The sequence below is a fragment of the Acomys russatus genome, chromosome 3, assembly GCF_903995435.1.
Source record: "Acomys russatus chromosome 3, mAcoRus1.1, whole genome shotgun sequence".
NCBI classification, from domain to species: domain Eukaryota; kingdom Metazoa; phylum Chordata; class Mammalia; order Rodentia; family Muridae; genus Acomys; species Acomys russatus.
In genome coordinates, this window is record NC_067139.1 from 81,384,299 (window position 1) to 81,390,302 (window position 6,004).

At 50.6% G+C, this 6,004-nt stretch overlaps 4 non-coding genes across 4 annotated transcripts; 3 read left to right on the forward strand and 1 right to left on the reverse strand.

Moving 5' to 3' along the window:
* Nucleotides 1–349: 349 nt before the first annotated feature.
* Nucleotides 350–431, reverse strand: Trnal-uag (transfer RNA leucine (anticodon UAG)). Its single transcript has one exon. It is a non-coding gene; the product is annotated as a tRNA-Leu (tRNA).
* Nucleotides 432–3,671: 3,240 nt separating this feature from the next.
* Nucleotides 3,672–3,744, forward strand: Trnat-ugu (transfer RNA threonine (anticodon UGU)). The gene has a single exon. It is a non-coding gene; the product is annotated as a tRNA-Thr (tRNA).
* Nucleotides 3,745–4,475: 731 nt separating this feature from the next.
* On the forward strand, nucleotides 4,476–4,564 carry Trnay-gua (transfer RNA tyrosine (anticodon GUA)). Its single transcript is given in 2 exon segments — nucleotides 4,476–4,512; nucleotides 4,529–4,564. It is a non-coding gene; the product is annotated as a tRNA-Tyr (tRNA).
* Nucleotides 4,565–5,531: 967 nt separating this feature from the next.
* Nucleotides 5,532–5,603, forward strand: Trnap-ugg (transfer RNA proline (anticodon UGG)). Its single transcript has one exon. It is a non-coding gene; the product is annotated as a tRNA-Pro (tRNA).
* Nucleotides 5,604–6,004: the final 401 nt, after the last annotated feature.

Below are 6,004 nucleotides of genomic sequence, written 5' to 3' on the forward strand. Positions count from 1 at the left end.
AAGTAAAACAAGCAAATGGCCGTAGACGAACGGAAAAACAATGCTGTCTCTGACTTCAAGCTCATCCTAGGACTTTTTGGTTCTGGTCTTCTCAGATTGGCTCAATTATTTGACACCGCTTCTTAGTGCTTTGTGTAGGAAAGAGAACGAGCGAGCAGGGAGACAGGGATGGGAGGTGCCGTTCTACAACCGTCTGACCTCCACACCAAGCGAGACAGGAGTGAGTGAGTTTCCTGGTCACACACCCAGTCCAACTTCAGGTGTTCAGAAAATACAAACGCCTTTTTATTTTTAGACCAAGGATAGAAAGAAGCTGAACTTAAATCGCCGGCTTTGGGAAAGAAAACACTGGCAGCGGTGGGATTCGAACCCACGCCTCCGAAGAGACTGGAGCCTAAATCCAGCGCCTTAGACCGCTCGGCCACACTACCACTCTGCTGGGCTCTGCCTGCGTATACTATTTATTTACATTATTTCATATCTCTTTAACCTTGCTCTGAAACCCAGCCTTGAAGGATTTTCCCTCCTAGTTGTTCCCCCAAACCACTGTCCTGGCTCTGGAGTGAGCAGGTTAAACAAAGTATCCTCTCAAGGGGGGTCCTGCAAGCCTGCTGGCCGCACCGAGAGCGAGCGTGGACCGCGGAGGCTTCCCGACGCACCCAGCCTGCGGCGGGTTCTGGAGGCGGGAGATGGCATTCACCAAAAGGCAGAGGCATGCCCAGTTCCCGGGTGCTCAGGAGAGCCGGTGCGCAGAACCAGAGCGCTTGGCCATGCGCGCCCCAAACTCAGCCAGAGCCCCCGCCTGCAGCCTGCGTCTCCCCACGGTGCGTCCCTCAGAGAGGCCGTGTGCAAGCTGATCAGGTCCTCTGCTGAAAGAGCCTCGGTCTCTTCTTGGGAGTCTGAATCTTGGCGTTTGCTCAGTGTGCCGCCAGCGCCTGCGGACGCGCAGTGCACAGCGTGGGAGCCGTGGTGGCGGGTGCCTGCGGGAGGAGGTGACAGACTCTGTCTTCCCTGCGGACCCGGGCCAGACTGTGTGAGCCAGGATTCTGAGATGCCAGCGTGCTCTCGCCAACCCCCTTCTCCCAACCTTCTTCGCCACCCCAAGTCAGGAGCTGCAGGGCAGGACCAACCAAAATGAGTCCTCTGACTTGGGGAAGATTACGAACTTCTGGTTTAGGATCCACCAAACTTGGGCCTCCACGCTCCCCGCGCAGGAAAGAAGTCCCCGGGTTCCGGAGCGCAACTGGTGTAAATCACAGAACACAGCTTGGGTGATCTGACCCTTTAGTTTGTGTGTGTAGCAGTAGCTGAGAATTGAACGTGCTACTATTGACTAGGAAAACTGGTGACTATCCCAGCAAAAGGCTAGGACTGGGATTAGGGGATATTTGAACGAATTTTGTATCTTTAACAGAAACTGTGATTTCCTGGTAATATTCCGATCACATCTTCCGTTTGACTAAATTCAGTATACTTGGACGCAAATTTTCACAGAGGCAGTAACCTGGGAGGCTGTGCAATCAAAGTTGAAGAAAAGACACCCAGACCTAGCCCCGCTCTATTATTTTCTAGGGAGCCGTGATCTGGTTCTTTTTTTCTCCACCTATTAAATAAGTAAAAGGTAGGTAGGGGAAAATGTCAGAAGCAGCAGGCAGCAACTTTAAAGTGCGGAAGGGAGCGAGCGCAAGCGCAGACACACAGGGGGTCCGCGCTCAGACAGAGAGAAAGGCTACCCACAAAGTGGGAAGAGGATCTAGCCCCTGATATCCGCTTTCCCCTGGGGGGCTGGGGGTTTTAAGCTGTTTTGAGGGGGTGGGGTGGGGTCCCTCCTTTCGCTTTGCATTGATCACCCTAAACAAAGATGAGAAGGTCGTGCGGATAGACTCAGAACTTCAGGTAGTCAAGACGGGCCTTGAGCAAACGCTGTCTGAGGGATGAGGAAGAAACTAGAAGTTTGCCATTTTCGCTACCTCTTTGTGTCCCCTTGCCCTCTCCGTCTCCCTAGCTGGGATCTGACTTGCTCCTAGTCCCTCGCTTTCTTAAGACTAGAAAATGTTTATTGTTTCTTAATCCGTTGTTCTTCTCAAGAGAAGAGATTTTGCTGTCGTTGTGAGCATAGGGAGTGTCTTTGAAAGACACCAAGTACCGAGAAACGTCCAGTTCAGAGATCCCCCCCAGTGACACTTTTATTATCTTCCTTCCAGAGTGTAATCGTGTGGGGTCTGTGTGTGTGTGTGTGTGTGTGTGTGTGTGTGTGTGTAAAATTTATGGATACACGTGTGACCTGCAAGAATAGGTGTATTGTGTGTGTGCAGGAGCCCTCAGAGCCGAAAGAGGTCATTGGGCGCTGGAGTTCTGGGCAGTTCTGAGCCACCATGTGAATGCTTTTAATTGATGCAGCATCTCTCTAGCCCAAGAGTGTAGACCTCTTCCGAGTGATAGCTTAGTGGATGCCTTATATAACTTTAATTTATTTTTATTTTTAATTTTGGGGTGTTTGAGGTGGCTGAGTGGACTAAGGTTTTTATGCCTGGAGAGGTGGCTCAGTACCAGCACCCACATGGCTCACAAATGTCTGTAACTTCAGTTCTAGGGCCCTGGGTTCCCTTTTCCAGCCTCCCCTGCCACCAGAAAATAAGCAAAAATAAACAAGTAAATAAATAAATAAAATGCTTTTCTTTAATGAAAGTAACCCCTGGAAAGTTCATTTTTACTTATTGATTGATTCTTGCTGTGCATCCTTAGCTGGCCTTGATCTCAAGATCCTTAGAGCTCAGACCCTACCCAGGTTTACAGGTGGAAGCTACCACTCTCAGTTTAACATTTATTACCTTGTTTTATGTATCTTTGTGATGCAGGAAATTGAAGCCAAGATTTTGCAGTTCAGGAAAGAGCTCTACCATACCAGACTTACTTAATTTGATCTCACCATGATCTTACTTCATGGACTCTAAACACAGGTATATTTTGTCTAGGACTGTCACTCTAGTGCAAGGAAACCTGGCTCCTCCTGACTGCCACGGACACCAGGCACCCTTGTGGTGCACAAAAGCAAACAAAGAAGCAAGACAATAAACAAAACAAAACCCCATTTTAAAAAAGGAAAAATAAATAAGACCCAAAACCTTAGGGGAGAAAATAAAATAATTAGTAAGTGGAGTAAATTAATTTTAAAAATCTAGTTCCTAGTGTGGAACCTAGCTCAGAATTGGAATTCGGAGAGTTTGAAGCTTCTTAAGCGAAAGATTGCACTAAAAGACGAACTGGGCATTACTTGCTCTCGCTCTGAGGGGAAGCTGTCATTTCAGAGGCTTGTGGCGGAAGTCTGGAGTCAAGAAGAAAAAAACAGATGTGGGAGCGTCAGTTTCCTCCCTTCCACTGGATTTCTGTTCCTGATTTCACTGTCTGAAGGAGGTGCGGGAGGGTGACTATGTAGTTGGTGGTGGTAGTGGTGTGGGGATGGTCACATTGCCTCAAATTTAGGATAATAGTCGTCCTCGTCGGAATCTACCATTATGTCATTTCCAAAAAGCCTAGCGTCTGCAGACTAAATTCCAGCGTGGTATATAAAATGGACTAAAAGACAATCTAGGTTTGGCCTCCTTGCTTCCTATAGGGGAGCCCAGCAAATTTATCCTTTTCTAAGAAAGAGAGAGAACGGCCTCTCGTGTGGCCCTATAGCTCAGGGGTTAGAGCACTGGTCTTGTAAACCAGGGGTCGCGAGTTCAAATCTCGCTGGGGCCTAAAGCATCTCAAGTTTTTGAACCAAGGACTCTTCTTGCTGAAAGTACTTTGTCTCCAGCTTCTGAAACCTCGGTCTCTTTTTCGCTCCCGCTGACCCTCGCGTGCGCTGCGCGTGGGGTGGGGAGAGAGAGAAAGAGGGAAGGAGGACGGGGGAGGGAGAAGAGGAAGGATTGTTCTCCCCGCCGGCTGTGCGGGGAAACAAAGTCGGTACACAGGCCTCCGGGTACAGGAAGCGAGTAGTGGGGAGGGCGGGCCTTACGATCCCGAAACGTCACCGTTTCCAGCAGGAAACATGGTACCGCAGTTGGAGAGAGACCTAAACCATGGTATAAACTCAGAAAGACTGTGGTGATGGTTTCCTTTAAAAGAGAATGCCTTTCCCCCCAAGGACAGCTTTTTAAAATTTTGGGTGCTGAGGTTGAACCTGGGATCTCACGCCGGGCCACGGGGCTATCACCAAGCCACGCCTCCAGCCCCAGGGGTTTCCTTGCGGCCGTGGCGTTCCACCCGGTCCCACCCGCAGAGTGGGCGCGCAGGATGCCGCGCAGTCCCGGTGCGGAGCGCTCGCCCTCTGCTCTCGGGTGGCCGCTTCACCGCACGCGTGCACCCACCGGGTGGGCGAGCATCGCCTGGAGCGCGCGGGGAGGCAAGACGGCTGCCCTGGCGGGGCCTCGCGACGGAGGCTGCGTTCCTACAGAAAGCCACTCTCTGAGGCTTGCTTACTGTGCTTCCCTTCGATAGCTCAGCTGGTAGAGCGGAGGACTGTAGTTCACTGGTTGCAGCCATCCTTAGGTCGCTGGTTCGATTCCGGCTCGAAGGAGTAGCCTCCATTTTGGGCTTCCAACTCCTGAAGTAAGTTCTGGTCCTTTGTTCAAGGTCACAGATCGTCTTTACTAGCTTCAAACCGGCTTTCCGTTACGCAACACGGTTTTCTCAGTCACTAGGATAGTGCTAGTTGAAACCGTTATAAACTAAAAGGAAAAAAAAAAGGCTTGGGGTTTGGTTTCTGCCTCTCTACTTATTGTTTACTTTTTAGTTTGCTGCCCTATGTCCGAAGTCCAGACACCAAAGACCACAAGGTACATAACCTTGTGGCCATGCTTGTGTTCATGTTTTTAAGTAGCTCGCGAGACTCTGATTCACAGAACCAAACCTCTAACTAACAGGCAGAGTCCCTTTATTCACTTAGGTATTTTAATGTAGCATTTGACGTGGGTTGGAGACCAGGCTGGGAAGAGTGTAAAGTCGAGATGGATGAAGCACTTTAAACAAAGGAAGTGAGATTTGAAAACACAGTTCCTATCCGGGAAAACTGAGAGGGTTTACAGACTGTCAGACCTTGAGCAAACTTACCCGCCCCCAGCCTGACCCGCCACCCACCCCCTCCTGCCCCTAGTATCCTGCTGTACCCTGCCGACCCGTGAGATTTTGTGGCTGCCGGGGTGGTCGCGAGCGTCCTGAACACGTCCCTCACCAGTTAGTCTCGGGACTCCTCCGCTCCGCAGCTGAGCTCCGCCAATGCGGCTCGCTCCAGGAATAAATGAGCAGGCCTGTGACTTGAAATCTGAAAAGCAGCCCCCTTTGAATCCATTCTGAACCTTGAGTTGTCCCGGACGTGGATAGAGAATGTGAAGGGATAGTTCCAGAATTAATGGGTGGGACTTGACAAAGATGGGGTGAAAATTAAATAATGAGAAGGGGAGAGGGAAAACGCTGGCGCCTTGACAGCAGGCTGTGTCAAAACATGTAGACCAGACAGATGTTTGTGGAAAGCACTGTGTTATCGCGGCTCGTTGGTCTAGGGGTATGATTCTCGCTTTGGGTGCGAGAGGTCCCGGGTTCAAATCCCGGACGAGCCCTGTGCCTTTTATTTATTTTCTTTCTTTTAAAACCACTACTGGGAAATGCTCACTTCTCTATAAATTTTTCGTGCGTTGACAATCCTGCAAAAGGGGACGATGCCACATACTATATAAAGGACTGGCTGGCAGCACCGAATTCCCAGGTCCCTGGAGCTCTCCGCGGGAGCCGTCCAGTGTCCCCCTGGCTCTCGGCGCAACTGCGGCTGGTGTTCCTCCGTAGCAGTCATTCAGACAGCTACCAGTCCGGTTCCTGTGCCGAAACAAACCCACGTTGGTTGTCTGCTTAGAGGTTGGGGTTACTGTTTTAGGGTTTGAAGGCAGGCTCAGCGGGGAGGGGCATCCTTGGAGAAATGGGGTGCGGTCCCAGCCACTGAGGTTGGAACGCCCACCCTCTGCTC